The 18,146-nt window shown below is 38.7% G+C and overlaps 1 non-coding gene across 1 annotated transcript; it reads right to left on the bottom strand.

The window, feature by feature from the left end:
- Positions 1-1,839: 1,839 nt before the first annotated feature.
- Positions 1,840-1,946, bottom strand: LOC133833414 (small nucleolar RNA R71). The gene has a single exon (XR_009892795.1). It is a non-coding gene; the product is annotated as a small nucleolar RNA R71 (small nucleolar RNA).
- Positions 1,947-18,146: the final 16,200 nt, after the last annotated feature.

The raw sequence follows: 18,146 nt of genomic DNA, 5'->3' as shown, positions 1-18,146 counted from the left end.
ATTTTAACTATCACTAAAACTTGGGAATCAATATACTAATAAATATTATTAAACTTACATTTTGTGGATTCTAGTATCTTAATAATCTTTTCTTTTAATACTTATTTTCAACTCATTATTGGTTTATTTTCATTATCTTAAAAAGCTTTATTTTTCAATATTTCATTTTATGTTCATACTATTAAAACTTATCAATCTTTGGAACTAGGTTAGAATTTATTACTTTTGATTTAAAATAGTTTCATTTTCGATTTTAGACAACTCCTTTGGGTTCGACATCCTTGCTTACGATCACTATTCTATATGGACGATTCGTGCGCTTGCGATATATAAATTTTTAAACATACCCGTTTAGGGTCCATCAAGTTTTTGGCGCCGTTGCCGGGGAGTTGCAAGAGAAAAGAAACGAATTTATCTCAAGGTTAGTGAATTCTTCTACTAGTTATTTTAATTTTTTTTACACTTAAAAAAAAAAAACAAAAAAATACATATCTATAAAATCTAAAAAAAAAAAAAAAAGATAAAAAGAAATTTGGGACGGTTCAACCACCCATAAAAAAAAATATATACTTATATTTATATTTATTGTTTTTTTTTTTTTTTTTAGTTGACGGCACTTGTGCCTCCTATCTATCCTTTTAATTTTTATAGTCGATGGCACTTGTGCCTCCTAATTTTGTTATAATTTTGTTGTAATTTTATTTCTTTTATATCTTTGTTAATTGATGGCACTTGTGCCTCTTGACATTTGTTGTAATTTTCTTTATTTATATTGTTGTAATTTTTATTTTATTTAATTTCCGCAAATTACTAGTTGATGGCAATTTTGCCTCCTAGCTAGTTGATGGCAATTTTTGCCTCCTAGTCCTCTATCTTATGTTTAAGTTGATGGCACTTGTGCCTCCTAGTTTTTACCTTAATTTTGTTATGGTTGATGGCATGCTATGCCTCCCTACTCTTGCTTAAATTTTAGTCTTATTTAATTTTTGCCTTATTTTTCTTTGTCTTCTTTAATATTTTAGCGTAATATTGTGAAAAATACTTGGAAAAAAAAAAAAAAAAAAAAAACCTAAATCTTGTCCTTTCACCATAAGCAATTCTTGCTTAAAGGAAATTTGACCAAAATTCCCATCCGCCTCTACTAATTAACCTCGGGGAGTTGTTAGTAGTGCGCGAGTAAGTGGAATCAAATAGGCCTGGGGACAAGTAAACCATAAGAATTATATTGTTGTGAAATCTCTAAAAATTCTAAGTATGCTCTGTGGTTGCGGTTTTAACTGATCTTCCACATCAGAAAATTGTTTGTTTGAGATTATCCTTGTTGCCTTGTTTGTGAAAAATTGTATGCATCATTGGGAACGTAACTCTAAAAAACGATTAGTAAAAAGACGTTTATCTTTGTTTGAAATTGAAAGTGTTAGTAAAAATTTGAGCATCATGGAACCTATTGCTAATATTGTTGATGAAAATGTTGTGCCTGAAAAAACTTTGCTTGAATATTTTGCACCTATTTCATCTAATGCTCCTTCATGCATTGTTTTACCTACTACTTCTGCTACTCATTTTGAGCTTAAACCCGCAATCATTCAATTATTGCCATCTTTTTATGGGTTAGATAGAGAGGATCTTTACATGCATGTCAAAGATTTCTTAGAAATTTGCTCAACATTTAAATTTCAAAATTTTTCTGATGAGTCGGTCAAACTAAGATTGTTCCCTTTTTCATTAAAAGACAAATCAAAAGCCTGGTTAAATTCCCTTCCCACGGGGTCTATAACTACATGGGATCAACTTTATAATAAATTCTTACTGAAATTTTTTCCTATGTCTAAAACTGATAGTCTAAGGAGAGAAATCTCCGAGTTTTTTCAAAAAGATAATGAAGAGTTTTATGAATGTTGGGAAAGATTTAAAGATTTATTATTAAAATGTCCTCATCATGGTTTTGAAAAATGGAGACTTGTAAAATATTTTTATGATGGTTTGACTCCCTCTAATCGTCAAATGATTCAATCTATGCATACTGGAAAATTTTTAAAATTTCAAGGACAAGAGGCGTGGGACGCCCTTGAAGATTTATCTGTCAATTCACAACAATGGAATTATTTTGATCCTAGGTCTAGGTCAACTAATTCACCAAAAAGAGGAGGAAGGTATGAAGTAAAAGAAGAATTAGACTTAAGAACATCCTTAGATAAATTAGCGAGAAAAGTAGAAGCTTTAGCCATAAGCCAAACTATAAACTCTCCAATTCAACCTAGAAAAGATGTTTGTTCTATATGTTCTAGTCCTTGCCATAATGCCCAATCATGCCCTTCCTACCAAGAAGCCTTTTCTGAGGAGGCCAATGCACTTCATACTTATGGGAAACCAAATGATAGCCCATTTTCGTCCACCTACAATCCAAATTGGAGAAACCATCCGAACTTTTCATGGAGACAAAACCAACCCCAAATGAATCAAGGGCACCAATACAACACACAAAACCAAGCTCATGCCCCACAAAATCAACCATATCCGCAACAAAGAAAACCTTCCTTAGAAGATACTTTACAACAATTTATGCAATCCACCCAACAAATCCTACAAAATCAATCTCAATCTATTACCAAACTCGAGACACAAGTAGGACAACTTGCCACTGCTTTAGCTGATAGAGAAAAAGGAACATTCCCTAGTCAACCTATCCCTAATCCAAAAGGTCAATATGAGATAGGAAAGTCTAGTCATAATGGAGAAGTCAAATCAATTTCAACTCTTAGGTCTGGAAAGAAAATTGTCAAACCCGATTACATACCCGAAGTTGAAAATGAAAAAGAAAAAGAAAAGAGTCAGCCTCCTAGTTCTAATCTCAATGACTCATCAAACAAAGAAACTCCAATCCATCCTTTCATTCCAAAAACCCCATTCCCACAAAGATTACTTCCAATTAAAAAAGGCAGCCAATATAATGACATCTTAGAAGTTTTTAAACAAGTTAGTATCAATATCCCTTTCTTAGATGCCATTAAACAAATTCCTGCCTACTCTAAATTTTTAAAGGATCTTTGTACTGTTAAAAGAAACACTAATGTTCCTAAAAAGGCGTTTTTAACTGAACAAGCTAGTTCCATTATTCAATATAAGAGTCTTGTTAAATATAAAGATCCTGGGTGTCCCACAATTTCATGCATTATTGGTGATCATTTTATTAACAAAGCTTTACTTGATTTGGGTGCTAGTGTAAATTTATTGCCTTATTCTGTTTATAAGCAACTTGGTCTTGGTGAGCTAAAACCTACCTCTATAACTCTTCAATTAGCCGATCGTTCTGTAAAAATTCCTAGAGGCATTATAGAGGATGTTTTGATAAAAGTTGATAAATTTTATTTTCCTGTTGACTTCATTGTTCTTGATACTCAACCTGTGGAAAATATGCATGCTCAAATTCCTATCATTTTAGGTAGACCATTCTTAGCTACATCTAATGCAATCATAAATTGTCGTAATGGTGTTTTGAAATTATCTTTTGGAAATATGACTGTTGAATTGAATGTTTTTAATGTGGTTAAATCTGTTGAGTGTGAAGAAGTGCATGAAGTTAACATGATAGATAGTATTTGTGAAAATGATGGAAATGACTTATTTGATTTTTGTGAAAAATACTTTGGTATGAACTTGCATGTTGATGACTCTAATGATGATGTGAATTCTTTGGTAGAACCTATACCCTTAAATGAAACCAAAGTTGAACCTTTTTCACCCTTAGGTCATGTTCAATCAATTTCTGAGTCTCCAAAGTTAGACCTTAAACCTTTGCCAGAAAATTTAAAATATGCTTTTCTAGGAGAGTCTGAAACCTTACCTGTTATCATAGCATCCGCTTTAGATAAAGAACAAGAAGGTAAATTGTTAGATGTCCTTAGAAAACATAAAGAAGCCATAGGTTGGACCATTGGAGACATTAAAGGAATTAGCCCATCCATATGTATGCATAGAATCCATCTAGAAGAGAATGCTAAAACCTCTCGGGAATGTCAAAGAAGATTAAATCCAAATATGAAAGAAGTAGTTAGAGAAGAGGTCATAAAATTGTTAGACGTAGGTATCATTTACCCTATTTCTGATAGTCAATGGGTTAGTCCAGTTCAAGTTGTGCCTAAGAAGTCTGGGATCACAGTTGTTGAAAATGAGAAAAATGAATTAATCCCTACTAGAGTACAAACAGGGTGGAGAGTGTGCATAGATTATAGAAAGTTGAATAATGTTACTAGAAAAGACCATTTTCCATTGCCTTTTATTGATCAAATGCTTGAACGATTAGCTGGCCATGCATATTATTGTTTTCTTGATGGGTATTCGGGGTATAACCAAATCCCCATCGCCCCAGAAGATCAAGAAAAGACTACTTTTACATGCCCTTTTGGAACTTTTGCATATCGTCGCATGCCCTTTGGATTATGTAATGCACCTGCGACTTTTCAAAGATGTATGATTTCGATTTTTTCTGACATGGTTGAAAGATTTCTTGAAGTATTTATGGATGATTTTTCTATGTTTGGTTCCTCTTTTGATGAATGTTTGCACCATCTTTCACTTGTTTTAATTCGTTGCAAAGAGAAAAACCTTGTGCTTAACTGGGAAAAATGTCATTTTATGGTTAAAAAAGGAATTGTTTTAGGTCATGTAATCTCATCTGATGGAATAGAAGTTGATAAAGCTAAAGTTGACCTTATTTCAAAACTTCCCCCACCTAAAACTGTGAAAGAAATTAGATCATTCTTAGGCCATGCCGGTTTTTATAGAAGATTTATAAAAGACTTTAGCAAAATTTCTCGGCCTTTATGCCATTTACTTGGAAAAGAAAATGCTTTTGTCTTTGATAGTAATTGCCATGTTGCCTTTGAAAAATTAAAAAATTTGTTGACTACTGCACCCATTATTCGACCTCCTGATTGGAAAATACCTTTTGAAATAATGTGTGATGCTTCTGATTATGCTATAGGTGCTGTCTTAGGACAAAGACTTGAAAAAATACCTCATGTAATTTACTATGCTAGCAAAACTTTAAATGATGCTCAATTAAATTACTCCACAACCGAAAAAGAATTGCTTGCTGTTGTTTTTGCATTGGAGAAATTTAGATCTTATTTGTTAGGATCTAAAATTATTGTCTATTCTGATCATGCTGCATTAAAATATCTCTTATCGAAAAAAGATGCTAAGTCTCGTTTGATCCGTTGGATCCTGCTTTTACAAGAATTCAACTTAGAAATACGTGATAAAAAAGGATCTGAAAATGTTGTTGCTGATCATTTATCTAGACTAGTTGTTGAAACTATACATGATTCCACTCCTATCACTGAAACTTTTCCTGATGAACAATTAATGCATATTTCTTCATTACCTTGGTATGCTGATATTGTTAATTATTTGGTCACTAAAGAAATACCATCTCATTGGTCTAAGCATGATAAATCTAAATTTTATTCTGAGGTGAAAAACTTTATTTGGGATGATCCTTACTTGTTTAAATACTGCCCTGATCAAATAATTAGAAGATGCATTCCAAACTGTGATCAGTCTAAAATCATATCTTTTTGTCATGATCATGCATGTGGAGGACATTTTAGTGGTAAGAAAACAGCTGCTAAAGTTTTACAATGTGGTTTTTATTGGCCTACTATCTTTCATGATACATATGTTTATTGTAAAGCTTGTGAACGTTGCCAAAAGTTAGGAAGTTTAACTAAAAGAAACATGATGCATTTAAATCCTATTCTTATTATTGACATATTTGATGTTTGGGGCATTGATTTTATGGGACCATTTCCTAACTCTTTTGGTAATCTTTATATTCTTGTTGGAGTCGATTATGTATCTAAATGGGTTGAAGCTATTGCATGCCACACTAATGACCACAAAGTTGTGCTTCGTTTTTTGAAAGAAAATATATTTTCCCGTTTTGGTTCACCACGTGCTATAATTAGTGATAACGGTACTCACTTTTGTAATAAGCCATTTGAACATTTGATGAAACAATATGGCATTACACATAAAGTCTCAACACCATATCACCCACAAACTAGTGGTCAAGTTGAAGTGTCTAATAGGGAAGTTAAGCACATTTTAGAAAAAACTGTGAATCCAACTAGGAAAGATTGGTCCTTAAGACTCATTGATGCATTATGGGCGTATCGTACCGCGTACAAAACACCCATTGGCATGTCACCCTACAGACTTGTGTATGGGAAGGCGTGCCATTTACCTGTTGAGTTAGAACATAGAGCCTTCTGGGCAATTAAGCAGTTAAATTTTTCTTTAGACAAAGCAGGTGAGAAACGAAAGCTTCAACTCAATGAACTAGACGAAATTAGGAATGATGCATATGACTATTCAAAAAAGTATAAGGATCGCATGAAATTTTACCATGATAAAAATATTTTGAGAAAAGATTTTTATCCAGGTCAGAAAGTCCTTTTATACAACTCTCGTTTGCATTTATTCCCGGGAAAGTTACGCTCTAGGTGGTCTGGTCCTTACATTGTTCGTATTGTTTTTTCACATGGAGCTATTGAAATTGAAAATCCTAAAAATGGTGATATATTTAAAGTTAATGGACAAAAATTAAAACCATTTTTGGAATTGAAAACTGATGAAGTGGATGAGATACTCCTTGAGGACCCTGTTTACCATGCTCTTTGATTCCTGTGTGATCTTGATAACTTGTGTTTTATTTGTATTGTTGTTTTATGTGCGATTTAATTTTTGTTAGTTGTATCCTGTTCTATCTTGTTCTATCTTCGCAATGCACAATATCGAGGTACGACCATTCTAAACTTTACACTCTTGTCAATTTTAATTTATATTTATATTTTGACACATTGAGGACAATGCTTAAATTAAGTTTGGGGGTATCGAGTTTTATTGTGTTTGTTTTGTGTTTTATTTATGTTTGCTTTGCATTGTTTTTAATGTTGTGTGTTTTATTTTATGTATGCTTGTTTGAAAAGAAAAAAAATGTTTGTTTGAATTTTTTTTTATTTATTTATATGTTGTGGTTTTGTTAATTTTTTTTTTATTTGTTCATTTTCATAAAAATTCAAAAAAAAAAAATTAAAAAAATTATTTACAAAAAAAAGAAAATTTGGTGATATTTTTCATTTTCAATGATAAAAATTCTGATTGAGTTTGAAATTAATTCTCTTAAAAATATGAATAATTTTTAAGCTTTGTTTTTAATTATAGGGTCAATTTTGCTTGTAACAAAAATTACATTTTTCATAAAAACTCTTATTTCCTATAAGTTTAAGTGAAAAATAATTTTAATAAAAACATATTTTCTAAAAGCAAAATTGACAATTTAATTAATTATATAAGCTTAACTTTTATTCATAATAATTTCTGAGAGTTATTTTCATTGTGCAATTTTTGAGAAAATCATTTTTATATCACCAATAAAAAAAATATATATATGTGTATTTTAATTTCTCTTTTGCTTGAGGACTAGCAAAACTTTAAGTTTGGGGGTGTGATAACTCTACAAAATAGAGTTATTTTACCATGTTTTACATGCTAATTGTTGCTTAGTTCATGAGTTTTTAATTAACTTATTAAGTTTTTATGTAATTTTTAATTTATTAGTCTTATTGTAGTTTTCTAGATTTTTATATGTTTTTATAGATATGTTATTATAATATGTTGTAGTTTAATTATTTAAAATTAGTATTGTTAGTTTGAATGCTAAAAATATGATTTTATTGAAATTAAATGTTATGTAAATTAAATTTTAATTAATGTTTTCATGGGAGTTATATGATATATTTTATTAATGAAAATATTTAATTTTAATTTAGTTTATAATTTATTGTGTAGGAAAATTATTGCCCTTGAAAAGCAAGAAAATCAAAGGAAAGATGGTAATTTTGAAAGAAAGTAACAAGAAAAATGGTGTTTCTCCAAAAGCCCAACCACGTGAGGCCCACTCTAGGCCCAACCCGTGGCCCCCCCTCCAACACCCAACCACCACATTGCTGCCATTTCCCTTATTGAGCCCAACAAAAATGCATTTTGTCCCTTTGTCCCCTATGACAAAAATGCCAACTTTTTACCCTTTTTCCTACACATTTTCACCACAACATCATCATTACACCCTATAATTTACCTCTACATACCATATTTATTTTATTTAATTAATCTAATCAATTTAATTAATTTAAATTGATTATTTTAATAAACTCACTTTGGCTATAAATATGGACTTTCAAGACCATTTTTGGGGTGCTTAATTTTTTGGTTACCATCTTTTTCTCTCATTTTCTCTCTACCATTCTCTCTTCCATTTGGGTTTTTCAAGAGCATTTTGCAAGTATGTATGTCATTTATTTTGTAATTTCTATTCTAGTTATGTGCTTCTAATCTTTTTCATAAGATTATTAAGATCATGATGAAGCAACTTGTAACTAGGTAATATTTATGTTGTATGTTGATTTCCCTTGTAATGCAACAAAGTCTATAGATTTTTCTTCTTCATATATTTCTTTCATCTTAAATATCTTGTATTTTAGATTGTTAGAACATTTTTACACTTTGTTCTTCATTAGTGCATAAACATAATATTCTTTGTGTAAGATGTGTCATTAAATTGTACACATCCATGCTTAGAACAAAAATATTATGTTTTGCCTTATAAATAATGTTCATTGATTTATTTGTTATTTCATTAGATTGATTTACACTAAATGCTTTGAAATTATAATTTTGAAAAGTGAAGAAAAATCCTATCTTTTTATAAGAAAATTGTGCTTAAAATTATAAATATTTTTGGAAAATGATAGTTTAAATTATTTTAACTATCACTAAAACTTGGGAATCAATATACTAATAAATATTATTAAACTTACATTTTGTGGATTCTAGTATCTTAATAATCTTTTCTTTTAATACTTATTTTCAACTCATTATTGGTTTATTTTCATTATCTTAAAAAGCTTTATTTTTCAATATTTCATTTTATGTTCATACTATTAAAACTTATCAATCTTTGGAACTAGGTTAGAATTTATTACTTTTGATTTAAAATAGTTTCATTTTCGATTTTAGACAACTCCTTTGGGTTCGACATCCTTGCTTACGATCACTATTCTATATGGACGATTCGTGCGCTTGCGATATATAAATTTTTAAACATACCCGTTTAGGGTCCATCAGGCTCTCTGACTTGCTTTAGCGCCGCGGCCCTGTAGGGCTGAGCCGCGGCGCTAGGCCATTTTTCAGGACACCAAAATTCCATTTTTGAGCTTTTGCTCCAGGGGTTCGGGGGATGTTTCCAATGACTTATTTTAGGATTTTGGGAGTCCCGAGAGTGCGGGATTGGTCCCGGGAAGTGGTTTTGGGTTGGTTAGTATTAAAAGTGTTTTATGTATGTTGTGACTAGGATTTCGGAGAGGCTCGTGCTAAGAGGACCGTGCTCGTGACCGTGGTACTTTGGAAAGCACGGGATACAGGTAAGAAAACCGTAACACCCGAGTTTAGGGCATGGCCCCACTGTGTGATTGTAGGGCGTGGCCCCGGATTGTATTACGTGCAAATGCTTAAACTTAAATGAACCATGATGTGTGTGAATGTTTATTTTGAATGTACTATATGTGTTATTATGATGAAACGAGCGGCAGAGGCCGGGTACGGCATAGGCCGGGGCGGCCGTGGGCCGAAGTAACACACAGCACATGGGATGCTTATATTCAGGGTGGGACCCAAGGGATACATGAGTTATCCTCGCGGTGAGAACCGAAACTCAAGGCTTTGGTAAAGCCTTGGGAGCGGCATGGCCGTACTTGTTTATTATGATGGTTTTCCTATGTATCAGTAAATTATTGCCAGCTATTTACTTTGCATATGTTATGTGTTATTTGGATTTTCTTGCTGGGCTTCGGCTCACGGGTGCTCCGTGTGGCAGGTAAAAGCAAGGAGTCAGTCAACCGGCCATGAGTATGGAGAGCGTGGGGGCGGCGCGTACATGTTCGGCCTGCCCGACTGCTTTGGTTGGGGGCATTTTGTATATGGCTGTATTTAACCATTCTTTTGATAGCTGATCAAGTGTAAATCTATTTTGAGTTGTAAATATTTTGTAAACCTTATTTTGGGATCCCAGATGTTTTATAATTAACGTTTTTAATGAAACTAAACATTTTCAAAGAGTACAGCCTTAAACTCTGGTTTATTCACACTTTTGGTTTTAGAAACCACTTGAGTCAATTAAATGCACAATTTCTGTTTTAAACTCACTTAGTAACGGCTCTAAGGTAGTAGGGCGTTACAACTTGGTATCAGAGCGAGCCAAGGTTTATTGGTTCTGGAGATCGACCGAACATGTACGCACGCTGCCATTGAAAAGCTCGACTCAGGGTAGTTTGGTATGATCGGTTGATATATTCATGAATATGTGTTTAATGCTTTGTGTGCCTGCCTAAATTATTATGAGCATGATGATTGAAATAACATATGCATGATGCCAGGGCAAGGCCCGTTGTATGCTGCATGGTATTTGTATGTCACTTTGGTCGATTGATCTTGGTTGTTGTTGAGATTGAGAGGTGGAAATTGGACCTTGTTATCATGCCTAATGAGCGGTGTCATTGATTGCAGGCATTTAGTTGCAATGCCTCGCCAATCATCGAGACTCCGCGGCATTCAGGCCGAGGATGATAACCAGGGGCAGGACCCTCCACCTGCTCCTCAGAACTGGCAACAGATTTTAGCAGAGATGGAGGCTAGGTTGAAGAAAACAGAGGATGAGCTTAGTCAGTACAGGCAACCAGCTCCTCCACCGGCCACTGTGATACCACCACCGCCTAGTGTGGTACCGGCTCCGGTTCAACCTGTGACTGGGAACAAGTTGGAACCTCTATATGAAAGATTCAGAAAACAGCAACCTCCTACCTTCGAGGGGGGAGCAGACCCACTGCAGGCTGAGCAGTGGATGAGTACAATGTCTGTAATCCTGGACTTCATGAGGGTTGAAGGAAGGGATAGGGTTGATTGTGCCAGTTATATGCTTAGGCATGATGCACGAATATGGTGGGAGGTAGTAGGGCAGCGAAGGGATACAGCTATTATGACCTGGGAGGAATTCAAGAGCCTTTTCAACGAGAAATACTACAGCGTATCCGTTCGAGCGGCGAAGGCGGATGAGTTTAACAGTCTGACTCAGGGCAGGTTATCTGTCACTGAGTACGCCTTGGTATTTGATAGATTGGCGAAGTTTGCGCCAGAGCTTGTGCCGACTGATATGGCCAGAAGGGACAGATTTGTACGGGGATTAGGTGCAATGATCGCCCGTGACGTGAGTATTACAATGGCTCCAGAGACTACCTATGCGCAAGTGGTAGACAAGGCCCTCACTGCCGAGAGGGCTGAGGATCAGATCTGGAAGGATAACGCTGCTAGGCGTGATACCAGGAGGGTAATGCCTTCTTCTTCTGGGCCTAGTCGGGGCAGCGGCCCCAGTGAGCAGAAGAGGAGAGTACCAGACTCATTTACTCCCTATGGTTCCGACAGGAGGGTTCGCGGTTCCGTGGGTGGCCGCCAGGGCGGTAATGACAACTGGAGGAGCTATCCATGGTGTCCTCGATGCAGGCGACGGCATCAGGGCGAGTGCCGGTCCGCCTCTGGAGCGGGTACCGGCATCAGGGCATGTTTTGTTTGTGGAAGCACCAGCCACTTGAAGAAAGATTGCCCGCAGGCTAAGAAGGAGGAGCCTAGGCAGGGTGACAGCCTCGCGCCTGCTAGGGTCTTCACCTTGACTCAGACTGAGGCAGAGGCCAGCCCATCAGTGGTCACAGGTCAGATTTTTAGCGCTGGATCCTTGTTTACTGCATTGATTGATTCTGGTGCTACGCACTCATTTGTTTCTGCTAGAGTGATTGATCAGCTGTGTAGACCTAGTATTTTGTATTCTAGGGGTTTTCAGACTGTATTGCCTACAGGAGAGCTGGTAGTCTCTAGGAGGTGGGTTAGAGCCTTACCAGTAGTGGTAGATGGTAGAGAATTATTTGTTGACCTGATTGAACTAGATATGGACGATTTTGACATAATACTAGGGATGGATTGGTTGACGCGGTATGGAGCAACAATTGATTGTAGGCGACGAATGGTGACCTTTGAACCGGAGGGCGAGGCACCCTTTGTGTTCGTGGGAACGGTGGATGGACCACGGGTACCTGTGATCTCGGCACTAAAGGCTAGAGACCTGATGCAAGAGGGTTGCATAGGATTCCTAGCAAGTATAGTGGATTTCTCTAAGGTGGCGGCAGTGGGACCGAATGAAACCAGAGTTGTCTGCGAGTTTCCAGACTTGTTTCCAGCGGATCTACCGGGGTTGCCGCCACAGCGGGAGATTGAGTTCGTCATAGAGTTGGCTCCGGGAGCAGAGCCAGTTTCCAAGGCACCTTACAGAATGGCTCCGGCAGAATTAAAGGAATTGAAGATTCAGCTGCAGGAACTACTTGATTTGGGGTTTGTCAGACCGAGTTTCTCGCCGTGGGGTGCACCAGTTTTATTTGTTAAGAAAAAGGATGGATCGCTCAGGATGTGCATCGATTACAGGGAGTTGAATAAGTTGACAATCAAGAACAAATATCCATTGCCTAGGATCGACGATTTATTTGATCAGCTTCAAGGGAGTATAGTGTTTTCGAAGATTGATCTCCGATCAGGCTACTATCAATTGAGGATCAGAGATGAGGACATACCAAAGACTGCATTTCGGACTCGGTATGGGCATTATGAATTTCTGGTTATGTCCTTTGGATTAACCAATGCCCCGGCGGCATTTATGGATTTGATGAACATAATTTTTAAGGATTACTTGGATAAGTTTGTGATTGTGTTTATTGATGATATCCTAGTATACTCCCAGACAGAGACAGAGCATGAGCATCATCTGCGTCTAGTGTTGCAGCGGTTAAGAGGGCATAAGCTATATGCCAAGTTTAGTAAGTGCGAGTTCTGGTTATCGCAAGTTTCATTTTTGGGCCATATTATCAGTAAGGATGGGTTACTGGTCGACCCAAGTAAGACGGAAGCAGTGAGGGATTGGCCTAGACCCAGCAATGTTCCTGAAGTTAGAAGTTTCCTTGGACTAGCAGGTTACTACCGGCGGTTTGTAGAGGGGTTCTCCAGAATTGCTACTCCGTTGACAGAATTGACAAGGAAGAAGACCAAGTTTGTGTGGACAGATCGATGCGAGAATAGCTTCAAAGAGCTGAAGCGGCGGTTGATTACTGCACCAGTGCTGAGCCTGCCAACAGATAATGAGAAGTTTGTGGTCTACTGTGACGCTTCCAGACAGGGTCTGGGATGCGTGTTGATGCAGGCTGGGAAAGTGATAGCGTACGCATCAAGGCAATTAAAGGAGTACGAGCAGAGGTATCCCACGCATGACCTGGAATTAGCTGCAGTGGTATTCGCACTTAAGATTTGGAGACACTATCTGTATGGAGAGAGGTGCGAGATATACACTGATCACAAGAGTCTAAAGTATTTCTTTACCCAGAAGGACTTGAACATGCGCCAGAGACGGTGGCTTGAGCTGGTAAAGGATTACGATTGTGATATCCTATACCATCCTGGGAAGGCTAATGTGGTGGCTGATGCATTGAGCCGAAGGGGCCCAGGACAGTTGTATAGTTCGAGGCAGATATCTGACAGACTAGCAGGAGAGATGACCAGAGCAGGTATAGAGCTAGTGGTTGGGAGGTTAGCCAACATTACTCTTCAGTCAACACTCCTCGAGAGGATTAAGGAAGCACAGGGAAAGGACCCCCAGTTAGTTGAGCGTAGAGAGAACGTCCTATCGGGAGCAGCTAAGGACTTCTCTATTTCTGAGATGGGTTTGTTGAAGTACAAAGGACGGATTTGTGTTCCGATTGATCCAGACATTCGGCGAGAGATCTTGGACGAGTCTCATACCACTCCCTACTCTTTGCACCCAGGTTCTACGAAGATGTACCATGACCTGAAGGTTTTGTATTGGTGGTCAGGCATGAAGAGGGACGTGGTGGATTATGTGGCTAGATGCCTAACCTGTCAGCAGATTAAGGCAGAACACCAGAGGCCAGCAGGATTATTACAGCCTCTTGGGATTCCCGAGTGGAAATGGGAAGACATTGCCATGGACTTTGTGGTAGGATTGCCAAAGACCGTGGGTCAGCATGACTCGGTATGGGTGATTGTGGACAGGTATACGAAGTCCGCCCACTTCTTACCTGTGAAGACGACTTATACTGTGGAGCAGTATGCAGAGCTTTATGTTAAGGAGATTGTTCGACTTCATGGGGCTCCGAGGTCGATAGTATCCGACAGAGACCCCACTTTCACTTCCAAGTTTTGGAAGAGCCTGCAGAAGGCTATGGGCACGCAGCTTCGGTTTAGTACCGCTTATCATCCTCAGACGGATGGACAGTCTGAGAGGACAATTCAGATACTGGAGGACATGTTACGAGCTTGTGTGTTGGATTTTGAGGGAACTTGGAGTAGGTATCTCCCTCTGATTGAGTTCTCGTACAACAATAGTTATCAGGCGACAATTGGTGTGGCTCCGTATGAGATGCTGTATGGAAGAAAATGCAGATCACCGATTCACTGGGATGAGACAGGTGAGAGAAGGTATTTAGGTCCTGAAATGGTTCAGAGGACCAATGAGGCACTTGAGAAGATTAGGGCTCGTATGCTCGCCTCCCAGAGTCGCCAGAAGAGTTATTCAGATCAGAAACGCAGGAGCGTAGAATTTCAGGTTGGTGATCATGTATTCCTCAGGGTTTCACCCCTGAGAGGAGTAAAACGATTTGGCGTTCGGGGCAAGCTGAGTCCCAGGTTTGTTGGCCCATTTGAGGTTCTAGAACGAATTGGGGAGGTGGCTTACAGGTTAGCAATGCCTCCAGCTTTATCAGGAGTTCATGACGTGTTTCATGTATCCATGCTCCGGAAGTATGTTTCGGACACTACTCATGTGTTGAGCTATGAGAACTTGGAGTTGGATCGGGACCTATCGTATGAAGAAAAGCCTGTTCAGATCCTTGATAGGAAGGACAAGGTCTTGAGGAGCAAGACCATCGCTTTGGTCAAAGTATTGTGGAGGAACAGCAAGGTCGAAGAGGCGACGTGGGAACTGGAATCAGATATGCGGGAGCGGTATCCCGAGTTGTTTAGGTAAATTTCGAGGACGAAATTCTCATGAGGAGGGGATAGTTGTAACGACCCAAATTCAGTGTTTAGGCTTAAGGGCCTGGGGAAGTGTGCCTGGAGGGCATGATGGGATTTTGTGTGTGACTTTAATGAGCTTAATGCATGATTACGATTTATTGCACGTTATGTGATTAGTTAATTAATTGAGATGCACGACTATGTGAATTAGTATGCATGTAGACCTGATTGTCTTAGAATGAGCATGATTGTAATCTGGACATGTTAGGGCATATCTGTGATAATTGTACAATGTGAATTGTGCCATGTGAGTGTGATGTTTTTACCAGGATGCACGCATCGAGACGGTCCTAGTGAGCCAGTTAGTCTAAAAGTCACAACGGGATGTGGTACCCGGCTCGGGAGGAGCCTAGGGGTACTTCGGGAATCTTATAAGTTGAGTTGAGAATGAGTGATTAGTTATTGGTATTTTGGTAACCATTTGTAACTGCTGTGAGTAACAAGTTTTAAGATAGGAAGTGGTAGAATTGAAATGAAAGTGTAAAGACTTAAGTACCCTTGAAGGTTTAGCTCAGAAGGATTAGTAAGGAGGGGTAATTTGGTCTTTTGGCAAGGCAAATAGACATTTTGCAGCTGGGATTTAGGGGGTACGGTTTGGGCATTTGGGTTCACTTGTGGCTTTGATAAAATTAGAAGAGAGGGAAAAGAAGAGGAGAGAAAGGCTAGGGCAAAGAAGAAGAAAGAAGAAGAGGTGTAGAAGGGGGCTGAAGTGGGAAGCTTAGAAGGAGATCAAGGGAACTTTTAGGGTGGATTCTACTCTTGAGGTAAGGATCTTATGCTTATTTAAGTTTGTTTTCTGTGTTGATTTGAGGAATGTAATGCTTGACTTAGGATTTTCATGGGCTTTGTTTGAGTTACTGAATTTGAGGATCAAAGGTTTGGATCTTGGGTGTGTTGAGGTTTTGATCTTGTTTCTAAGTGTCTATAGGTTATTAGATTGTTCATATGAAGTGTGGAATTGAGTTTGCGGTTGAGATATGTGTTTGGGGTTGGTTTGGAGGTATTTTGGATGAAGGATTTGAAGGAGAAAAACCCAGATTTTCGGGTTCGTAAGGGCGCGCCGCGGCCCTGTTCTTGGGCGCCGCGGCGCGAGGCTGGTTCCAGGCGAGGGGCTCTCTGACTTGCTTTAGCGCCGCGGCCCTGTAGGGCTGAGCCGCGGCGCTAGGCCATTTTTCAGGACACCAAAATTCCATTTTTGAGCTTTTGCTCCAGGGGTTCGGGGGATGTTTCCAATGACTTATTTTAGGATTTTGGGAGTCCCGAGAGTGCGGGATTGGTCCCGGGAAGTGGTTTTGGGTTGGTTAGTATTAAAAGTGTTTTATGTGTGTTGTGACTAGGATTTCGGAGAGGCTCGTGCTAAGAGGACCGTGCTCGTGACCGTGGTACTTTGGAAAGCACGGGATACAGGTAAGAAAACCGTAACACCCGAGTTTAGGGCATGGCCCCACTGTGTGATTGTAGGGCGTGGCCCCGGATTGTATTACGTGCAAATGCTTAAACTTAAATGAACCATGATGTGTGTGAATGTTTATTTTGAATGTACTATATGTGTTATTATGATGAAACGAGCGGCAGAGGCCGGGGCGGCCGTGGGCCGAAGTAACACACAGCACATGGGATGCTTATATTCAGGGTGGGACCCAAGGGATACATGAGTTATCCTCGCGGTGAGAACCGAAACTCCAGGCTTTGGTAAAGCCTTGGGAGCGGCATGGCCGTACTTGTTTATTATGATGGTTTTCCTATGTATCAGTAAATTATTGCCAGCTATTTACTTTGCATATGTTATGTGTTATTTGGGTTTTCTTGCTGGGCTTCGGCTCACGGGTGCTCCGTGTGGCAGGTAAAAGCAAGGAGTCAGTCAACCGGCCATGAGTATGGAGAGCGTGGGGGCAGCGCGTACATGTTCGGCCTGCCCGACTGCTTTGGTTGGGGGCATTTTGTATATGGCTGTATTTAACCATTCTTTTGATAGCTGATCAAGTGTAAATCTATTTTGAGTTGTAAATATTTTGTAAACCTTATTTTGGGATCCCAGATGTTTTATAATTAACGTTTTTAATGAAACTAAACATTTTCAAAGAGTACAGCCTTAAACTCTGGTTTATTCACACTTTTGGTTTTAGAAACCACTTGAGTCAATTAAATGCACAATTTCTGTTTTAAACTCACTTAGTAACGGCTCTAAGGTAGTAGGGCATTACAAGTGTCCCCGGGGGTGTTTTCGGGACCCCGAGCACTAGGTTTTATTTAAGGTTACTTAAGCTTGAAGTAGCTTGACAGATAAGAACATACGTTAGAAACTTCTCGTTCTCTCTCAAAACAGTCTGTTTTACCGTTTGAGCCTTTTTGAGGAAATCTTGAGTTCTAGGAGTCGGAATTAAGCGAGGGTCGAGGCATAGCGATCCTAGGAAAGATTAGAAGCTTCTTAACCGAAGGATTTGATGAGAAACAACCCAATCGAAGGTAATCTAAGTTTGAAGTTTTAAGTCTTTAAAGTTTTAAAGCTTAGAATTGGACTTTGTTAATTGTTGAGTTTTTGGTCGGTTTGAGCTTTGGGTTTTGAGGGTTTTGGAGTATTGGGAAGCTTGGGAACTTTGATTTGATGATTGGGGAATGTTTGAGTATGTTTTTGGAAGATTTGGAGTGCTTGAAACGCGTTTGGGAATGGCCCAGGGTTGGGGGCCGCGGCCCTGTTCTTGTGCGTCGCGGCCCTAGTTCGATGAAGCAGGTGTCAGGAATTTGTGCTTGCTGGGCGCCGCGGCCCTTGCCTCAGAGAACCCTGGGGGCCGCGGCCCAAGGTGCTAGGGCCGCAGCCCTTGCCCTGTTTTCGCCCCGTTTGCTCGTTTTGACCCCGGGAACTTAGCTATGGGCCTCGGGAGTGTCCCTACTACTTGGATTAG

The sequence above is a fragment of the Humulus lupulus genome, chromosome 4 (genome assembly GCF_963169125.1).
Source record: "Humulus lupulus chromosome 4, drHumLupu1.1, whole genome shotgun sequence".
NCBI lineage: Eukaryota > Viridiplantae > Streptophyta > Magnoliopsida > Rosales > Cannabaceae > Humulus > Humulus lupulus.
The sequence above is the reverse complement of the archived record's forward strand: the minus strand, read 5'-3'. Positions and strand labels throughout refer to the sequence as shown.